The sequence below is a fragment of the Pseudophryne corroboree genome, chromosome 4 (genome assembly GCF_028390025.1).
Source record: "Pseudophryne corroboree isolate aPseCor3 chromosome 4, aPseCor3.hap2, whole genome shotgun sequence".
In the NCBI taxonomy this organism is placed as follows: Eukaryota; Metazoa; Chordata; class Amphibia; order Anura; family Myobatrachidae; genus Pseudophryne; species Pseudophryne corroboree.
In genome coordinates this window covers 609,626,051-609,648,097 of record NC_086447.1, presented here as the reverse complement: position 1 = coordinate 609,648,097, position 22,047 = coordinate 609,626,051, and the positions used below count along the sequence as shown (strand labels likewise).

General features: G+C 48.0%; 1 protein-coding gene across 21 annotated transcripts in view; it reads right to left on the bottom strand.

Annotated features, from left to right (window-relative positions):
• AFDN (afadin, adherens junction formation factor) overlaps positions 1–22,047 on the bottom strand; it is an 866,421-nt gene that overhangs the window by 547,461 nt on the left and 296,913 nt on the right. The gene's annotated exons all lie outside the window — the stretch shown is intronic.

The window sequence follows — 22,047 nt, the reverse complement described above, 5'->3', positions numbered from 1 at the left end:
AAGTTTACATACCCTAGCAGAATTTGGGATTTTCTGGCCATTTGTCAGAGAATATGAATGATAACTCACAAACATTACTTTCACTCATGGTTAGTGGTTGGGTGAAGCCATTTATTGTCAAACAACTGTGTTTACTCTTTTTAAATCATAATGATAACAGAAACTACCCAAATGACCCTGATCAAAAGTTAACATACCCTGGAGATTTTGGCCTGATAACATGCACACAAGATGACACAAACGGGTTTAAATGGCTACTAAAGGTAACCATCCTCACCTGTGATCTGTTTGCTTGTAATCAGTGTGTGTGTATAAAAGGTCAGTGAGTTTCTGGACTCCTGAAAGACCCTTCCATCTTTCATCCAGTGCTGCACTGACGTGTCTGGATTCTGAGTCATGGGGAAAGCAAAAGAATTGTCAAAGGATCTGCGTGAAAAGGTAATTTAACTGTATAAAACAGGAAAGGGATATAAAAAAATATCCAAGCAATTGAGAATGCCAATCAGCAGTGTTCAAACTCTAATTAAGAAGTGGAAAATGAGGGATTCTGTGGAAACCAAATCACGGTTAGGTAGACCAACAAAAATTTCAGCCACAACTGCCAGGAAAATTGTTCGGGATGCAAAGAAAAATCCACAAAAAACTTCAGCTGAAAAACAAGACTCTGAAAAAATAAGATTTTAAACCTACCAGTAAATCTTTTTCTCGTAGTCTGTAGAGGATGCTGGGAACTCCGTAAGGGCCATGGGGTATAGACGGGCTCCGCAGGAGACATGGGCACTCTAAAGACTTTAGAATGGGTGTGCACTGGCTCCTCCCTCTATGCCCCTCCTCCAGACCTCAGTTAGAGAAACTGTGCCCAGAGGACATGGACAGTACGAGGAAAGGATTTTTATTAATCTAAGGGCAAGATTCATACCAGCCCACACCCTCCATACCGTATAACATGGAATATACGAACCAGTAAACAGTATGAAACAAAACAGCATCAGCCCGAGACTGATCAAAACTGTAACATAACCCTTATGTAGGCAATAACTATATACAAGTCTTGCAGAATTTTGTCCGCACTGGGACGGGCGCCCAGCATCCTCTACGGACTACGAGAAAAAGATTTACCGGTAGGTTTAAAATCTTATTTTCTCTTATGTCCTAGAGGATGCTGGGGACTCCGTAAGGACCATGGGGATTATACCAAAGCTCCAGACCGGGAGAGTGCGGATGACTCTGCAGCACCGATTGAGCAAACATGAGGTCCTCCTCAGCCAAGGTATCAAACTTGTAGAATTTAGCAAAAATGTTTGAACCCGACCAAGTAGCCGCTCGGCAAAGTTGCAATGCCGAGACACCTCGGGCAGCCGCCCAAGAAGAGCCCACCTTCCTAGTGGAATGGGCCCTTACCGAATTTGGTACCGGCAATCCAGCCGTAGAATGAGCCTGCTGAATCGTGTTACAGATCCAGCGGGCAATAGTCTGCTTAGAAGCAGGGGCGCCAACCTTGTTGGCTGCATACAGGACAAACAGTGCTTCTGTTTTCCTAACTCGAGCCGTCTTGGCTACATAAACTTTTAAGGCCCTGACTACATCAAGAGACTTGGAATCCTCCAAGTCCCCCGTAGCCACAATAGGTTGGTTCATATGAAACGATGAAACCACCTTATGCAGAAATTGAGGACGAGTCCTCAACTCTGCTCTATCCACATGGAAAATCAGATAGGGGCTTTTGTGAGACAAAACCGCCAATTCGGACACCTGCCTCGCAGATGCCAAGGCCAACAACATGACCACTTTCCAAGTGAGAAATTTTAACTCAACAGTTTGAAGAGGCTCAAACCAGTGAGATTTTAGGAACTGTAACACCACATTAAGGTCCCATGGTGCCACTGGGGGCACAAAAGGAGGCTGGATGTGCTGCACTCTCTTTACAAAAGTCTGGACTTCTGGAAGAGAAGCCAATTCCTTCTGAAAGAATATAGATAGAGCCGAAATCTGCACCTTAATGGAGCCTAACTTCAGGCCCATATCCACTCCTGTCTGTAGGAAGTGGAGAAAACGGCCCAGGTGGAAATCTTCCGCAGGAGCATTCTTGGCTTCACACCAAGAAACATACTTCCTCCAGATACGGTGATAATGTTTCGCAGTCACCTCCTTCCTAGCCCTTATCAGAGTAGGGATGACTTCCTCCGGAATACCTTTCCCAGCTAGGAGTCTGTCTTCAACCGCCATGCCGTCAAACGTAACCGCGGTAAGTCTTGGAACACGCAGGGCCCCTGCTGCAACAAGTCTTCCCTGAGAGGAAGAGGCCATGGGTCTTCTGTGAGCATCTCCTGAAGATCTGAATACCAGGCCCTTCGAGGCCAATCTGGAACAACGAGTATTGTCTGCACTCTTTTTCTTCTTATGATTCTCAATATTTTGGAGATGAGAGGAAGAGGAGGGAATACATAGACCGACTGAAACACCCAAGGTGTCACCGGGGCGTCTACCGCTACTGCCTGAGAGTCCCTTGACCTGGCACAATACCTCCGAAGCTTCTTGTTGAGGCGTGACGCCATCATGTCTATTTGAGGATGTCCCCAAAAACTTGTTATCTCTGCAAAAACTTCTTGATGAAGTCCGGACTTTCCTGGCTGGATGGAGATCGGGTCTGCTGAGCAAGTCTGCTTCCCAGTTGTCCACTCCCGGAATGAAGACTGCTGACAGAGCGCTTACGTGATTTTCCGCCCAGCGCAGAATCCTTGTGGCTTCCGTCATTGCCACTCTGCTCCTTGTCCCGCCTTGGCGGTTTACATGAGCCACGGCTGTGACGTTGTCTAATTGAATCAGAAACGGAAGGTCGCGAAGAAGATTCTCCGCTTGACGTAGGCCGTTGTATATGGCCCTCAATTCCAGTATGTTGAGGTGTCAACAAGCCTCCTGGCTTGACCATGTTCCCTGAAAAATTCTTCCTTGTGTGACTGCTCCCCATCCTCGGAGGCTCGCGTCCGTGGTCACCAGAACCCAGTCTTGAATGCTGAACCTGCGACCCTCTAGAAGGTGAGCACTCTGCAGCCACCACAGGAGAGACACCCTGGCCCTGGGGGACAGGCATATTTTCTTATGAATTTGAAGATGGGACCCAGACCACTTGTCCAGAAGGTTCCACTGAAATGTCCTCGCATGAAACCTGCAGAAGGGGATGGCCTTGTAGGCCGCCACCATTTTTCCCAGTACATGAGTGCATTGATGGACCGACACCCTTTTCTGTTTTAACAGGTCTCTGACCATGTTCTGGAGTTCCTGTGCTTTTTCCATCGGGAGAAAAACCCTCTTTTGTTCCGTGTCCAGAATCATGCCTAAGAAAGATAGCCGAGTCGTTGGAACCAACTGTGAGAGCGACACGCTTTTCAGCAACTGTTCTCTCGATCTCGCTTTTATCAGGAGATCGTCCAAGTACGGGATAATTGTGACTCCTTGCCTGCGCAGGAGCACCATCATTTCCGCCATTACCTTGGTGAAAATCCCGAACGGTAACGTCTGAAACTGGTAATGACAGTCCTGTACAGCGAATCTCAGGTACGCCTGATGATTAGGATATATGGGGACATGAAGGTATGCATCCTTTATGTCTAGTGACACCATAAAATCCCCCCCTTCCAGGCTGGAGATAACCGCCCGGAGCGATTCCATCTTGAATTTTAACTTTTTCAAGTACAGCTTTAGGGATTTTAGATTTAGAATGGGCCTGACTGAGCCATCCGGTTTCGGAACCACAAATAGGGTTGAATAGTACCCCATCCCCTGTTGAACTAGGGGAACCTTGACAATCACTTGCTGTTGATACAGCTTTTGAATTGCAGCTAAAACTATCTCCCTCTCTGGGGGAGACGCCGGTAAAGCCGATTTGAAAAATCGGCGCAGAGGCACCTCTTCAAATTCCAGCTTGTATCCTTGGGATACAATTTCCATCGCCCAAGGATCCACGTCTGATTGAACCCAGACGTGGCTGAAGAGTCGAAGACGTGCCCCCACCGGGGCGGACTCCCTCAGTGGAGCCCCAGCGTCATGCGGTGGATTCAGTAGAAGCCGGGGAGGACTTCTGTTCCTGGGAACTAGCCGTAGCAGGCATTCTTTTCTCTCTACCCTTACCTCTGGCGAGGAAGGAAGAGCCCCGACCTCTTCTGGACTTATGCGACCGAAAGGACTGCATCTGATATTGTGGTGTTTTCTTTTGCTGTGGGGGAACATAAGGTAAAAAAGTAGATTTACCCGCGGTAGCTGTGGAAACCAGGTCCGCGACACCTTCCCCAAATAAAACCTCACCCTTGTAAGGCAAAACTTCCGAATGTCTCTTTGAGTCTGCATCACCCGTCCATTGTCGGGTCCACAAGGCTCGCCTAGCAGAAATCGCCATGGCGTTGGCTCTCGAACCTAGCAGACCAACGTCTTTCTGAGCGTCCCTCATATATAGGACTGCGTCTTTAATGTGACCTAAGGTCAATAAAATGGTATCCCTATCTAGGGTATCAATGTCAGCTGACAAGGTATCTGTCCATGCTGCTACTGCGCTACAAACCCAAGCCGACGCTATTGCCGGTCTGAGCAAGGCACCCGTATGTGTATAAATTGATTTTAAGGTAGTTTCCGGTCTGCGATCAGCAGGATCCTTGAGGGCCGCCGTGTCTGGAGACGGTAGCGCCACCTTTTTGGACAAGCGCGTCAAAACCTTGTCCATCCTGGGTGAGTATTCCCACCGTAACCTGTCCTGTGCCGGGAAAGGATACGCCATAAGAATTCTCTTGGGAATCTGCAGTTTCTTGTCTGGAGTTTCCCAAGCTTTTTCAAATAACTCATTCAGCTCATGAGATGGGGGAAAGGTTAACTCAGGTTTCTTTTCCTTAAACATGCATACCCTCGTGTCAGGGACAGAGGGGTCATCTGTGATATGCAAAACATCTTTTATTGCAATAATCATATAATGAATAATTTTGGCCACCCTTGGGTGTAACATCACCACATCGTAGTTGACACTGGAGTCAGAATCCGTGTCTGTATCAGTGGATGTTTCTGAGACACTGAAGGGCCCTGTGACACAGTCAAAGCCATGGATTGACTGCCTGTTCTATCCTTGGACTCTGCTTTGTCCAATCTCTTATGTAATAAAGACACGTTTGCATTTAAAACATTCCACATATCCAACCAATCAGGTGTCGGCGTTGCCGACGGAGACATCACAATCATCTATTCCACCTCCTCCTTAGATGAGCCTTCCGCCTCAGACATGCCGACATACGTACCGACACCCCCACACACTCAGGGATATATCTATATGGAGACAGTCCCCCAATAAGGCCCTTTGGAGAGACAGAAAGAGAGTATGCCAGCACACACCCAGCGCCACCGGACACCGGAATAAAATTCCAGTAGTACAGCGCTTTTATATAAATATATATATAAATACACTCACTGCGCCAATAAAATGTGCCCTCCCCCCCCTCTTTTCTTGCCCTCTGTAACCGTGTTCAGCAGGGGAGAGTCCGGGGAGCCAGATTCTCTGAAGTGTGCTGTGGAAAAAATGGCCCTGGTTAGTGCTGGAGGATCAAGCTACGCCCCCTCAGCGGCGGGCTTGGTTCCCGCTCAAATTATTTATACTGGCGGGGGTTTTTCCATATACCGCCTCTGCCGTATCTAATCTCTATACCAGTGTCTTTTGAGGTTAATATTGCTGCCCTGGCCGCCCCCCTTGCGCCCTGCACCCTTACAGTGCCCGCTGTGTGTGTATGTGTGGGAGCAATGGCACGCAGCGTTACCTCAGTGAAGATCTGAAGTCTTCTGCCGCCTTTGAAGTCTTCTTCTTAATACTCACCCGGCTTCAATCTTCCGGCTCTGTGAGGAGGACGGCGGCGCGGCTCCGGGACGAACAGCGAGGGTGAGACCTGCGTTCCGACCCTCTGGAGCTAATGGTGTCCAGTAGCCTAAGAAGCAGAGCCTATCATTTAAGTAGGTCTGCTTTTCTCCCCTCAGTCCCACGATCCAGGTAGCCTGTTGCCAGCAGTGCTCCCTGAAAATAAAAAACCTAACAAAAAGTTTTTCTCAGAGAAACTCAATAGAGCTCCCCTGCAGTGCACCCAGTCTCCTCTGGGCACAGGTTCTAACTGAGGTCTGGAGGAGGGGCATAGAGGGAGGAGCCAGTGCACACACATTCTAAAGTCTTTAGAGTGCCCATGTCTCCTGCGGAGCCCGTCTATACCCCATCGTCCTTACGGAGTCCCCAGCATCCTCTAGGACATAAGAGAAAAAGTGGTGTGGTTGTTTCAAGATGCACAATAAGGAGGCATTTGAAGAAAAATGGGCTGCATGGTCAAGTCGCCAGAAGAAAGCCATTACTATGCAAATGTCACAAAGCATCCCGCTTACAATACTCCAAACAGCACAGAGACAAGCCTCAAAACTTCTGGAACAAAGTCATTTGGAGTGATGAGACCAAAATTGAACTTTTTGGCCACAACCATAAACGTTACATTTGGAAAGGTACACCATTGCTACTGTGAAACACGGAGGTGGATCGATGATGTTTTGGGGATGTGTAAGCTACAAAGGCACTGGAAACTTGGTCAATATTAATGGCAAGATGAAATACTGGAGAAAAAGTTACACTCATCAGCCCGGTCGCTGCGAATGGGACGTATTTGGACGTTCCAACATGACAATGAACCAAAACACAAGGCCAAGTCGACCTGTCATTGGCTACAGCAGAATAAAGTGAAGGTTCTGGAGTGGCCATCTCAGTCTCCTGACCTCAATATTATTAAGCCACTCTGAGGAGATCTCAAACGTGCAGTTCATGCAAGACAGCCCAAGAATTTACAGGAACTGGAGGCTTTTTGCCAAGAAGAATGGGCAGCTTTAACATCTGAGAAAATAAAGAGCCTCAGCTACAACTACCACAAAAGACTTCAAGCTGTCATTGATGTTAAAGGGGGCAATACACGGTATTAAGAACTGGGGTATGTAAACTTTTGATCAGGGTCATTTGGGTAGTTTCTGTTGTCATTATGATTTAAAAAGAGTAAACATAGTTGTTTGACAATAAATGGCTTCACCCAACCACTAACCATGAGTGAAAGAAAAGTTTGTGAGTTATCATTCATATTCTCTGACAAATGGCCAGAAAATCACAAATTCTGCTAGGGTATGTAAACTTATGAGCACAACTGTATATAGTCCTATTTGCTAAAATGCAATTTTTTTATTTTATTTTTTTTTATTTATTTTTTAGTGAAGAATTTGGAATTTGACAACAGAACATTTGATAACACACTTAAGGTGGGTACACACTTGTAGATATATCTGCCGATCAATTGATCGGCAGATATATCTATGGACGGATCGGGCAGTGTGCTGTGCTGTGCCGACCGTCCATACACACACAGCAACCTGCCAATATATCGGTAGATATATTGGCCGTCGGCTGTGCTGCAGGGCCGACACGATACGCCTGAACGACGGAGTTCGCGGACATATCGCCCGTAAACACTGGCCGACGGACCCGCGATATATCGGCCGTTCACGAGAATGGCCGATATATCGGCCAGTGTGTACCCACCTTAAGAAACGGAGAATTTGACGGCAGAAAAGAGCCATTTGACCCATCTAGTCAGATAGAAGGATTTGAATGTAAAATGTTCCTATAGATTTAAAAAACTTGACATTTTATGTACACTTGTTAACAAGTAAATTTAAATTTAAAAGTGGATTGTGACATTGGGCCCAATTCAGAGATGGATGCAGCAGCTGTGTAAATAATCAAATGCTGCAGAAAGCATCTTGGTGTAAACAGACACCTCTTGCATGCTTCTATAACTCTGCTGCGTCTGAGAATGCAGCATCGGATCATCTGGATGGGCAGTGTTACCACTCAGCCTTCGTCAGGAAATCTGCACCGTAAGACGCAGACCCTGGCTAAGGCACACATACAAAACGATACGACCCACAAATTCTAGAACGGTCCCTGTCACAGCCCACGATCCATACTGCAAACGGCCGCAGCATTTCAATCATGTTACGGCTTGGGGGCCCTAGGATCAACAACACATGACGGATCCTGCACATGTGAAATCAACCCAACATCAGAGTAGTACACAAACCATCGGGTTCAGGCCCATTGAACTTACTATTTATGCTGGGCATACACGCTACAATTATCTGCCTGATCCATTGGATAATGATCGGATTGGCCAGCATGACCCTCCGATACAATATTTTCAGAGTGTCTGGTCAGCCGCATTGGGCAGTGTATGCCCTGTTGCGGCTGAAAGACTGACATTCCCCTGTTCCTTCACATGGGAAGGAACAGGATAATATCTTCTCCCTGGGGGGTGGAGCACCAATATCAGATGACAGCGCTGTAAGAGATCTCAGAATGTATATCCCAGATATCAGCATGGTCAGATAAAATGCTTGTCGGACTGACAGGAATTTTATCTGACCATGTATGCCCGGCATTAGAGATAGGTCTCCCAGATATACAGCTACCTCCACGACAGAAAAAACTATAACTGTCAAGTACAGACAATATTCTACTATTTTGTAAAACTACTTTAAAAAAAATTGTGGAAAGGTGTATAATTAGACATACAACAGTATGTACTTTATAACTTTACAACACCATAAATGTATTTACCACTAAACAAAAACATCAATCGATAAACATAAGACCCCACTTATCAAGCCTTGAGGAGTGATAAATTGCATCGTCATAAAGTACCAATCAATCAGCTCCTAAATTGCATGTCACAGGCTGTGTTTGAAAAATGTCAGGAGCTGATTGGTTGGCACTTTATAAAGTGCAATTTATCACTCTCCAAGGCTTGATAAATCTAGGCCATAGTATTGATACACTGGAAGCCTAAGGCTGAGCAAATCTCAGGAACCTAACAGCCACAATGCCTTGGCATTAATATGTAATGTGTAATTACAAATAATAAGATTTTAAACCTACCGGTAAATCTATTTCTCCTTGTCCGTAGAGGATGCTGGGGACTCCGTAAGGACCATGGGGGTATAGACGGGCTCTGCAGGAGATAGGGCACCTAAAAAGAACTTAGACTATGGGTGTGCACTGGCTCCTCCCTCTATGCCCCTCCACCAGACCTCAGTTAGAGAACTGTGCCCAGAGGAGATGGACAATACAAGGCAGGATTTAGCAATCCAAGGGCAAGATTCATACCAGCCCACACCAAACATACCATGTAACCTGGAACATACATAACCAGTTAACAGTATGAACAAATGACAGTAACGGTCCAAGACCGATGTCAACTGTAACATAACCCTTATGTAAGCAACAACTATATACAAGTCTTGCAGAGTTTCCGCACTGGGACGGGCGCCCAGCATCCTCTACGGACTAGGAGAAATAGATTTACCGGTAGGTTTAAAATCTTATTTTCTCTTACGTCCTAGAGGATGCTGGGGACTCCGTAAGGACCATGGGGTTTATACCAAAGCATCCAATCGGGCGGGAGAGTGCGTATGACTCTGCAGCACCGACTGAGCAAACGCTAGGTCCTCATCAGCCAGGGTATCAAACTTGTAGAATTTAGCAAAAGTGTTTGACCCAGACCAAGTCGCCGCTCGGCAAAGTTCTAAAGCCGAGACGCCTCGGGCAGCCGCCCAAGAAGAGCCCACCTTCCTAGTGGAATGGGCCTTAACAGAATTTGGTACCGGCAATCCAGCCATAGAGTGAGCCTGCTGAATCGTATTACAGATCCAGCGAGCAATAGTCTGCTTCGAGGCAGTAGCGCCAATCTTATTGGCCCCATACAGGACAAACAGAGCCTCTGTTTTCCTAATTCTAGCCGTCCTGGCTACATAAATTTTTAAGGCCCTGACTACGTCCAGGGATCTGGAATCCTCCAGGTCACTTGTAGCCACAGGCACCACAATAGGTTGATTCATATGGAACGAAGAAACCACTTTAGGCAAAAATTGCGGACGTGTCCTCAATTCAGCTCGATCCACATGAAAAATCAAGTAGGGGCTCTTGTGTGACAAAGCCGCCAATTCTGACACTCGCCTTGCTGATGCTAAGGCCAACAACATGACCACCTTCCAGGTAAGAAATTTCAACTCAACCTTGTTAAGCGGTTCAAACCAGTGTGATTTTAGGAACTGCAACACCACGTTCAGGTCCCATGGTGCCACTGGAGGCACAAAAGGGGGCTGGATGTGCAGCACTCCCTTTACAAACGTCTGGACTTCTGGAAGAGAAGCCAATTCCTTCTGAAAGAAAATAGAGAGGGCCGAAATCTGTACCTTAACAGAGCCTAATTTCAGGCCCATATCCACTCCTGTCTGTAGGAAGTGGAGAAGACGACCCAGATGAAAATCTTCCGTAGGTGCATTCTTGGTCTCACACCAAGACACATACTTTCGCCAAATACGGTGATAATGTTTTATCGTCACCTCCTTCCTAGCCTTTATTAACGTAGGGATGACTTCTTCCGGAATCCCCTTTTTCGCTAGGATTCGGCGTTCAACCACCATGCCGTCAAACGTAACCGCGGTAAGTCTTGAAATACACAGGGCCCCTGTTGCAACAGGTCTTCCCTGAGAGGAAGAGGACAGGGATCTCCTGTGAGCATCTCTTGTAGATCCGAGTACCAGGCCCTTCGAGGCCAGTCTGGGACAACGAGTATCGTTTGTACTCTTCTTCGTCTTAGGATCCTCAACACTTTTGTGATGAGAGGAAGAGGAGGAAACACATAGACCGATTTGAACACCCACGGTGTTACCAGAGCGTCCACTGCTATTGCCTGAGGGTCCCGAGACCTGGCGCAGTACCTCTGAAGTTTTTTGTTGAGGCGTGACGCCATCATGTCTATTTGAGGAGTTCCCCAAAGACGTGTTACGTCTGCAAAGACTTCTTGATGAAGTCCCCACTCTCCTGGATGGAGATCGTGTCTGCTGAGGAAGTCTGCTTCCCAGTTGTCCACTCCCGGAATAAAGACAGCTGACAGAGCGCTTACATGATTTTCCGCCCAGCAAAGGATCCTTGTGGCTTCCGCCATCGCGACTCTGCTTTTTGTCCTGCCTTGGCGGTTCACATGAGCCACTGCTGTGACATTGTCTGATTGAATCAGAACCGGTAGGTTTCGAAGAAAACTCTCCGCTTGTCGAAGGCCGTTGTAAATGGCCCTGAGTTCCAACACATTGATGTGTAGACAGGACTCCTGGTCTGACCAAAGACCCTGAAAATGTTTTCCCTGTGTGACCGCTCCCCATCCTCGGAGGCTCGCGTCCGTGGTAACCAGGATCCATTCCTGAATTCCGAACCTGCGACCCTCCAGGAGGTGAGCACTTTGCAACCACCACAGGAGGGACACTCTGGTCCCTGGGGACAGAGTTATTTTCCGATGTAAGTGCAGATGGGACCCGGACCACTTGTCCAGAAGGTCCCATTGAAAAGTCCTTGCATGGAACCTGCCGAAGGTTATGGCCTCGTAGGCCGCCACCATTTTCCCCAGAACTCGAGTGCATTGGTGAACTGACACCCTTTTCGGTTTTAGCAGGTCTCTGACCATGTTCTGGATGTCCTGGGCTTTCTCTATTGGGAGGAAGACCTTCATTTGTTCCGTATCCAGTATCATACCTAGGAACGGTAGTCGAGTTGTCGGAATCAACTGTGACTTCGGTAGATTTAGAATCCAACCGTGTTGCTGGAGCACTCTCAACGAGAGCGCCACACTGTTCAGCAATTTCTCCCTTGATCTCGCTTTTATCAGGAGATCGTCCAAGTATGGGTTAATTGTGACTCCATGCTTGCGCAGGACCACCATCATTTCCGCCATTATCTTGGTGAAAATCCTCAGGGCCGTGGAGAGTCCAAACGGCAACGTCTGAAATTGGTAATGACAATCCTGTACAGCGAATCTCAGGTATTCCTGATGGGGGTCATATATGGGGACATGAAGGTACGCATCCTTTATGTCCAGAGACACCATAAACTCCCCCTCCTTCATGTTGGCTATTATCGCTCTGAGAGATTCCATTTTGAATTTGAATCTTCTTATGTACAGGTTTAGGGATTTCAGATTCAAAATAGGTCTGACCGAACCGTCCGGATTCAGGACCACATATAGGGTTGAATAGTAACCTCCTCAGGGGAACCTTGATTATCACTTGCTGTATACACAGCGTTTGAATTGCAGCTAACACTACATCCCTTTCCGATGTGGAAGCTGGTAGGGCCGATTTTAAAAAACGGCGCGGGGGCACCTCCTCGAATTCCAATTTGTAACCCTGGGAAACTATTTCCAACACCCAGGGATTCAGGTCCGAACTGACCCAGGCCTGACTGAAAAGTCGAAGACGTGCCCCCACCGGTGCGGACTCCCTCAGGGGAGCCCCAGCGTCATGCTGTGGGTTTTGGAGCAGCCGGGGAGGACTTTGGTTCCTGGGCACCTGCCGAAGCAGGTGCTCTCTTGCCTCTGCCCTTACCTCTGGCGAGGAAAGAGGATCCCCGACCTCTTTTGGACTTGTGCGACCGAAAGGACTGCATCTGATAGGGTGTTACTTTCTTTTGCTGTTGGGGAATATATGGTAAAAAATTTGATTTACCTGCTGTGGCTGTGGAAACCAGGTCCGTCAGCACATCCCCAAACAATACATCACCCTTGTAGGGTAGTACTTCCATATGTTTCTTGGAATCCGCATCACCCGTCCATTGGCGAGTCCATAAGGATCTTCTCGCTGAGACAGACATGGCATTGGCCCTAGAAGCTAGCAATCCAATGTCCCTTTGAGCATCCCTCATAAATAAGACTGCGTCTTTAATATGGGCTAGAGTTTCCATATTATCAAATTGATCTGTCAGCTCATCTGTCCAAGCTGCAATTGCGCTACACACCCATGCTGACGCAATTGTCGGTCTTAGCACAGCACCCGTATGAGAATAAATACACTTTAAGGTAGTTTCTTGCCTGCGATCTACAGGGTCCTTAAGGGCTGCTGTGTCAGGAGACGGTAGCGCCACTTTCTTGGACAAGCGCATCAGGGCTTTGTCCACAGTGGGGGGTGATTCCCAAATCTCCCTGTCCTGCTTAAGGAAAGGGTATGCCATATAAATTCTTTTGGGGATCTGCGGTCTCTTATCCGGAGTCTCCCAAGCTTTTCCAAAGAATTAATTTAATTCATGAGATGTGGGAAAGTTAATAATCTGTTTCTTTTCCTTAAACATGTGTACCCTTGTGTCGGGGACAGAGGGTTCATCCACAATATGCAACACATCCCTTATTGCCACAATCATACACTGAATGGTTTTAGTCACCCTAGGGTGCAATTTTACTTCGTCATAGTCGACACTGGAATCAGAATCCGTGTCGGTAGTAGTGTCTTGTGTTAAGGGATGCTTTTGAGACCCCGACGGGCCCTGTGAGTCGGTCCAATCCGAGGATTGACCCCCTGATGTCCCCCCCTAAACCAGCCTTATCAAGCCTTTTATGTAAAGATGCCACACTTGCATTCAACATATGCCACATGTCCATCCAATCTGGAGTCGGCACAACCGACGGGGACACACCACTCATTTGCTCCACCCCCTCCTTGGAGAAGCCTTCCGCCTCAGACATGTCGACACACACGTACCGACACCCCACACACCCAGGGATTAACCTATAAGGGGACAAAACCCCAACCAGGTCCTAAGTAGAGACAGAGAAAGAGTATGCCAGCACACACCAGCGCTTAAAAACACTGGAAAAAATATGTCCAGATAGCGCTTTTTTATATATAATATACCAGTTCCCACTCACTGCGTCGCTAATGTGCCCCCCTCCTCTTTTTTCCAGCCTGTGAGTTCAGCAGGGGAGAGACCAGGGAGCCAGCGTTTTCCTCATGCAGCTTCTGTGGAGAAAATGCCGCTGGTTAGTGCTGAGGATCAAGCCCCGCCCACCCGACGGCGGGCTTCGGTCCCAGTGATTTTTTTCATAAAATGGCGGGGGATCATAGATTTACTGCCTCCGCAGTCTAATCCAAGTGTATTTGTGCCAAAATGTGAGGTTTATTGCTGCCCAGGGCGCGCCCCCCCCCCCCCCCCCTTGCACCATTCAGTGCTGCTCTGTGTGTGTGACTGGGAGCAATGGCGCGCAGCTTACTGCTGCGCGCCTTACCTCATGAAGATCTGATGTCTTCTGCCTTCTCTATCCGGCTTCTATCTTCGGCATCTGTGAGGAGGACGGCGGCGCGGCTCTGGGACGAACCCCAGGTGAGACCTGTGTTCCGACTCCCTCTGGAGCTAATGGTGTCCAGTAGCCTTAAAAGCAGTGCCCAACTTGACAAGCCAGCTCTGCTTCTCTCTCCTCGGTCCCACGATGCAGGGAGCCTGTTGCCAACAGGACTCCCTGAAAATAAAAAACCTAACAAAATTATTTTTCCACAGAAAACTCTGGAGAGCTCTCTGCAGTGCACCCATTCTCCTCTGGGCACAAGATCTAACTGAGGTCTGGAGGAGGGGCACAGAGGGAGGAGCCAGTGCACACCCATAGTCAAAGTTCTTTTTAGGTGCCCTATCTCCTGCGGAGCCCGTCTATACCCCATGGTCCTTACGGAGTCCCCAGCATCCTCTAGGACGTAAGAGAAAACCTCAGTAGCAGAGCCAGTCAATAGCAATTCCCTGTTCTGTTTTTTTAATTTCGTGTGGGGGGGTCTTTTTTTCAGGGGGGGGGGGGGTATTTGGGGTGCTTCTTACTCAGTTGGAGGGGGGGGGGATGCAGGCCACAAAAAAATTCTGGAATTTAACATAAGTAACTTCAAAAACAAAGCCTTTGTGAATGTTATAAAAACTAAATTGAAAATAAAAAAACGAAGCATTAATGCATATTGTATGCGGCAACCTACTATATACATGTAACATTAAATTGCATCGATTACATACGACAGATGTGTGTCATTAATCTCTCAAACTTACTGTGATATATATGTCACAAAACAATTTAAACTCAATAAACAATGCAGGCACTATGCTGAATCTATCTGGCCACATTCCTGGCAGAATAATATTTAGAATACATCACAAATGCTATCAACTTGGGAAACCTTGATTTAACAGGTCAAGGACAATATTTGCATGGATCCAATATAACCTGTCAGTGTCTGGCAGGTTCTTTTTAGAATCTTCCTGAAACCAGACAGATTAATCTTTATCCTACTTCACCAAGTGAAGTAGAGATCTGCCAGCAAATAAAAAATACTGTGTATATTCACAAGCAGCTAGTGACCATGTATCATAGATTTATCATGCTTGCACACATTCTAATAGCCTTAAAGGTTAACCAACTAAGGGGGGAGAATTCAATTACTCGTTATCCATTTTTGTGTTTAAAATTAAAAAAAAATCCCATTTTACTGCAAATTATTATTATTATTATTTTGCATGGTGGGCGAGAGTAAATCAATTTTTTTTTTGACAGCCGTGTTTGCGCGAAAACATACAGGATCTGGGTTTCTCCGCAGTAAAAACGCTACACTGACTCCGGGCACGTGAAACAAAATCCCCGATAGTGCAGACTATCAGGGTTAATTGAATAACACCCTCCAGCAACGTAACAATTAGCCACAGTAATTTACCATGGCTAACTGAATCCCCTCCAAAGTGGGAAACGGTTAGAAAATTGGGTGAATTGTGGAAATATTAAAACATTTAACAGAACAAGGACCTAAAAGATGAGTCATAAGCAGAATGTGCAGCAGCAAATTAGATAAAGGGCCGTATTCAATAGCTGTCGGAAGCTGCCGTCTTGTCGGAAAGACGGCAACTTCCATCAGATTTCTGTCGGAAGGGGTTCCGACCTATTCAATTTGGGCAGTTTTTTTCCGACAAGGTGGGAATTCCCAACTTGTCAGAAAACACATGGACCGGCTAAATAGGCGCCGATCCGCGTACTTTTGTCAGAAACGGGGCCAAATCCGATGGATTTTGTCCCCTTTTATCCCGACAAACTCAGTCAGACTTTAAAAAAAAATAAGATTTTACTTACCGATAAATCTATTTCTCGTAGTCCGTAGTGGATGCTGGGACTCCGTAAGGACCATGGGGAATAGCGGCTCCGCAGGAGACAGGGCACAAGAATAAAAGCTTTAGGATCAGGTGGTGTGCACTGGCTCCTCCCCCTATGACCCTCCTCCAAGCCTCAGTTAGGATACTGTGCCCGGACGAGCGTACATAATAAGGAAGGATATTGAATCCCGGGTAAGACTCATACCAGCCACACCAATCACACCGTACAACTCGTGATCTGAACCCAGTTAACAGTATGATAAAACGAAAGGGAGCCTCTGAAAAGATGGCTCACAACAATAATAACCCGAATTTTTGTAACAATAACTATATACAAGTACTGCAGACAATCCGCACTTGGGATGGGCGCCCAGCATCCACTACGGACTACGAGAAATAGATTTATCGGTAAGTAAAATCTTATTTTCTCTGACGTCCTAGTGGATGCTGGGACTCCGTAAGGACCATGGGGATTATACCAAAGCTCCCAAACGGGCGGGAGAGTGCGGATGACTCTGCAGCACCGAATGAGAGAACTCCAGGTCCTCCTCAGCCAGGGTATCAAATTTGTAGAATTTAGCAAACGTGTTTGCCCCTGACCAAGTAGCTGCTCGGCAAAGTTGTAAAGCCGAGACCCCTCGGGCAGCCGCCCAAGATGAGCCCACTTTCCTTGTGGAATGGGCTTTTACCGATTTTGGCTGTGGCAGGCCTGCCACAGAATGTGCAAGCTGAATTGTACTACAAATCCAACGAGCAATCGTCTGCTTAGAAGCAGGAGCACCCAGTTTGTTGGGTGCATACAGGATAAACAGTGAGTCAGATTTTCTGACTCCAGCCGTCCTGGAAACATATTTTCAGGGCCCTGACAACGTCAAGCAACTTAGAGTCCTCCAAGTCCCTAGTAGCCGCAGGTACCACAATAGGTTGGTTCATGTGAAATGCAGAAACCACCTTAGGTAGAAATTGAGGACGAGTCCTCAATTCTGCCCTGTCAGAATGAAAAATTAAGTAAGGGCTTTTATATGATAAAGCCGCCAATTCTGACACACGCCTGGCTGAAGCCAGGGCTAACAGCATCGTCACCTTCCATGTGAGATATTTTAAGTCCACAGTGGTGAGTGGTTCAAACCAATGTGACTTTAGGAAACTCAACACAACATTGAGATCCCAAGGTGCCACTGGAGGCACAAAAGGAGGCTGTATATGCAGTACCCCTTTTACAAATGTCTGAACTTCAGGCACTGAAGCCAGTTCTTTCTGGAAGAAAATCGACAGGGCCGAAATTTGAACCTTAATGGACCCTAATTTTAGGCCCATAGATAGTCCTGTTTGCAGGAAATGGAGGAAACGACCCAGTTGAAATTCCTCTGTAGGGGCCTTCTTGGCCTCACACCACGCAACATATTTTCGCCAAATGCGGTGATAATGTTTTGCGGTTACGTCCTTCCTGGCCTTGACCAGGGTAGGGATGACTTCATCTGGAATGCCTTTTTCCTTCAGGATCCGGCGTTCAACCGCCATGCCGTCAAACGCAGCCGCGGTAAGTCTTGGAACAGACAAGGCCCCTGCTGGAGCAGGTCCTTTCTTAGAGGTAGAGGCCACGGTTCGTCCGTGAGCATCTTTTGAAGTTCCGGGTACCAAGTCCTTCTTGGCCAATCTGGAACCACGAGTATAGTTCTTACTCCTCTCCTTCTTATGATTCTCAGTACTTTTGGTATGAGAGGCAGAGGAGGGAACACATACACTGACTGGTACACCCACGGCGTTACCAGAGCGTCCACCGCTATTGCCTGAGGCTCCCTTGACCTGGCGCAATATCTGTCTAGTTTTTTGTTTAGACGGGACGCCATCATGTCCACCTTTGGTTTTTCCCAACGGTTTACTATCAGGTGGAAGACTTCTGGGTGAAGTCCCCACTCTCCCGGGTGAAGGTCGTGTCTGCTGAGGAAGTCTGCTTCCCAGTTGTCCACTCCCGGAATGAACACTGCTGACAGTGCTATCACATGATTTTCCGCCCAGCGAAGAATCCTTGCAGCTTCTGCCATTGCCCTCCTGCTTCTCGTGCCACCCTGTCTGTTTACGTGGGCGACTGACGTGATGTTGTCCGATTGGATCAATACCGCCTGACCCTGAAGCAGGGGTTTCGCTTGACTTAGGGCATTGTAAATGGCCCTTAGTTCCAGAATGTTTATATGAAGAGATGTTTCCATGCTTGACCACAAGCCCTGGAAATTTCTTCCCTGTGTGACTGCTCCCCAGCCTCTCAGGCTTGCATCCGTGGTCACCAGGATCCAATCCTGAATGCCAAATCTGCGGCCCTCTAGTAGATGAGCACTCTGCAGCCACCACAGAAGAGACACCCTTGTCCTTGGCGACAGGGTTATCCGCTGATGCATCTGAAGATGCGATCCGGACCATTTGTCCAGTAGATCCCACTGAAACGTTCTTGCATGGAATCTTCCGAATGGAATCGCTTCGTAAGAAGCCACCATTTTTCCCAGGACCCTCGTGCACTGATGCACTGACACCTGGCCTGGTTTTAGGAGGTTCCTGACTAGCTCGGATAACTCCCTGGCCTTCTCCTCCGGGAGAAACACCTTCTTCTGGACTGTGTCCAGAATCATTCCTAGGAACAGTAGACGTGTCGTTGGAATCAGCTGCGATTTTGGAATATTTAGGATCCACCCGTGCTGACGTAACACTACCTGAGATAGTGCTACTCCGACTTCTAACTGTTCCCTGGACCTTGCCCTTATCAGGAGATCGTCCAAGTAAGGGATAATTAAGATGCCTTTTCTTCGAAGAATCATCATCATTTCGGCCATTACCTTGGTAAAGACCCGAGGTGCCGTGGACAACCCAAACGGCAGCGTCTGAAACTGATAATTACAGTTTTGTACTACAAACCTGAGGTACCCTTGGTGAGAAGGGTAGATTGGGACGTGGAGATAAGCATCTTTGATGTCCAGAGACACCATATAGTCCCCTTCTTCCAGGTTCGCTATCACCGCTCTGAGTGACTCCATCTTGAATTTGAACCTTTTTATGTAAGTGTTCAAGGATTTCAGATTTAAAATTGGTCTCACCGAGCCGTCCGGCTTCGGTACCACAAACAGCGTGGAATACTACCCCTTTCCCTGTTGTAGGAGGGGTACCTTGATTATCACCTGCTGGGAATACAGCTTGTGAATGGCTTCCAAAACTGCCTCCCTGTCGGAGGGAGACTTTGGTAGAGCAGACTTCAGGAACCGGCGAGGGGGAAACGCCTCGAATTCCAGTTTGTACCCCTGCGATACTACCTGTAGAATCCAGGGGTCCACTTGCGAGTGAGCCCACTGCGCGTTGAAATTCTTGAGACGGGCCCCCACCATGTCTGAGTCTGCTTGTAAAGCCCCAGCGTCATGCTGAAGACTTGGCAGAAGCAGGGGAGGGCTTCTGCTCCTGGGAAGCGGCTGCATGGTGCAGTCTTTTTCCTCTTCCTCTGCCCCGGGGCAGAAAAGAGTGGCCTTTTGCTCGCTTGTACTTATGGGAACGAAAGGACTGAGTTTGAAAAGACGGTGTCTTTTTCTGCTGATGTGAAGTGACCTGGGGTAAAAAGGTGGACTTTCCAGCCGTTGCCGTGGCCACCAGGTCCGATAGACCAGCCCCAAATAACTCCTCCCCTTTATACGGCAATACTTCCATATGTCGTTTGGAATCCGCATCCCCTGACCACTGTCGCGTCCATAACGCTCTTCTGGCAGAAATGGGCATAGCACTTACTCTTGATGCCAGGGTGCAAATATCCCTCTGTGCATTACGCATATATAGTAATGCATCCTTCAAATGCTCTATAGTTAACAATATATTGTCCCTATCCAGGGTATCAATATTTTCAGTCAGGGAATCCGACCACGCGACTCCAGCACTGCACATCCAGGCTGAAGCGATTGCTGGTCGCAGTATAACACCAGTATGTGTGTATATACTTTTTAGGATATTTTCCAGCCTTCTATCAGCTGGTTCTTTGAGGGTGGCCGTATCAGGAGACGGTAACGCTACTTGTTTAGATAAACGTGTGAGCGCCTTATCTACCCTAGGGGGTGTTTCCCAACGCGTCCTAACCTCTGACGGGAAAGGATATAGTGCCAATAATTTATTAGAAATTAGCAGTTTTTTGTCGGGGGAAACCCACGCTTTATCACACACCTCATTTAATTCATCTGACTCAGGAAAAACTATTGGTAGTTTTTTCACACCCCACATAATACCCTTCTTTGTGGTACTTGTAGTGTCAGAAATGTTCAATGCCTCCTTCATTGCCGTGATCATGTAACGTGTGGCCCTACTGGACATTACGTTTGTCTCCTCACCGTCGATACTAGACTCAGTATCTGTGTCTGGGTCTGTGTCGACCCACTGAGGTAACGGGCGTTTTAGGGCCCCTGGCGGTGTCTGAGACGCCTGGACAGGCACTAATTGATTTGCCGGCTGTCTCATGTCGTCAACAGTTTTTTTCAAAGTGCTGACATTATCACTTAATTCTTTAAATACGATCATCCAGTCAGGTGTCGACTCCCTAGGGGGTGACATCACTAACCCAGGCAATTGCTCCACCTCCACATCATTTTCCTCCTCATACATGTCGACACACACGTACCGACACACAGCACACACACCGGGAATGCTCTGATAGAGGACAGGACCCCACTAGCCCTTTGGAGAGACAGAGGGAGAGTCTGCCAGCACACACCAAGCGCTATATATATATATATACAAGGATAACCTTATATAAGTGTTATTCCCTTATAGCTGCTGTTTATTATTATTAGCTGCCAATAGTGCCCCCCCTTCTCTTTTTTACCCTGATTCTGTAGCAGGTCTGCAGGGGAGAGTCAGGGAGCCGTCCTTCCAGCGGAGCTGTGAGGGAAAATGGCGCTTGTGTGCTGAGGAGATAGGCTCCGCCCCTTCACGACGTCCTTATCTCCCGCTCTTTTCTGTAAAAATGGCAGGGGTTAAAATACATCCATATAGCCCAGGAGCTATATGTGATGTATTCTTTTGCCAACCTAAGGTATTATCTGTTTATATTGCGTCTCAGGGCGCTCCACCCCCAGCGCCCTGCACCCTCAGTGACCGGAGTGTGAAGTGTGCTGAGAGCAATGGCGCACAGCTGCGGTGCTGTGCGCTACCTTAGTCTGAAGACAGGACCGTCTTCTGCCGCCGATTTCACCGGACCTCTTCGCTCTTCTGGCTCTGTAAGGGGGCCGGCGGCGCGGCTCCGGGACCCATCCAGGCTGAACCTGTGATCGTCCCTCTGGAGCTAATGTCCAATAGCCTAAGAAGCCCAATCCACTCTGCACGCAGGTGAGTTCGCTTCTTCTCCCCTTAGTCCCACGATGCAGTGAGCCTGTTGCCAGCAGGACTCACTGAAAATAAAAAACCTAAAATAAACTTTTATTCTAAGCAGCTCAGGAGAGCCACCTAGCCTGCACCCTTCTCTTTCGGGCACAAAAATCTAACTGAGGCTTGGAGGAGGGTCATAGGGGGAGGAGCCAGTGCACACCACCTGATCCTAAAGCTTTTATTCTTGTGCCCTGTCTCCTGCGGAGCCGCTATTCCCCATGGTCCTTACGGAGTCCCAGCATCCACTAGGACGTCAGAGAAAAGTTGTATTGAGCAGGGCGTCCCCCTGGTCAGGCTCCTCACTCCCGGCAGCGCCTCCCCCCGCCGCAGCAGACATGCCCCCCATCCCCACCCACCACCCGCCGCCGCCGCTGTCAGCACACCCGGGAGTCGCTGACTGTTCCACCCGCCGCCGCTGACAGCGCACCCGGCAGCCACTGACCGCTCCCCCCGCTGCTGTCAGCGCACCAGGCAACCGCTGACTGCTCACCCCGCCGCGGCAGTCAGCGCACACAGCAGCAGCAGGACACGACACCGGGAATGACCAAATTCAACAGTTGGATTTGGTCGTTCATTGAATAGCCCTTGTCGGATCCATTCCGACAAATGCATGTCGGAATGGATCA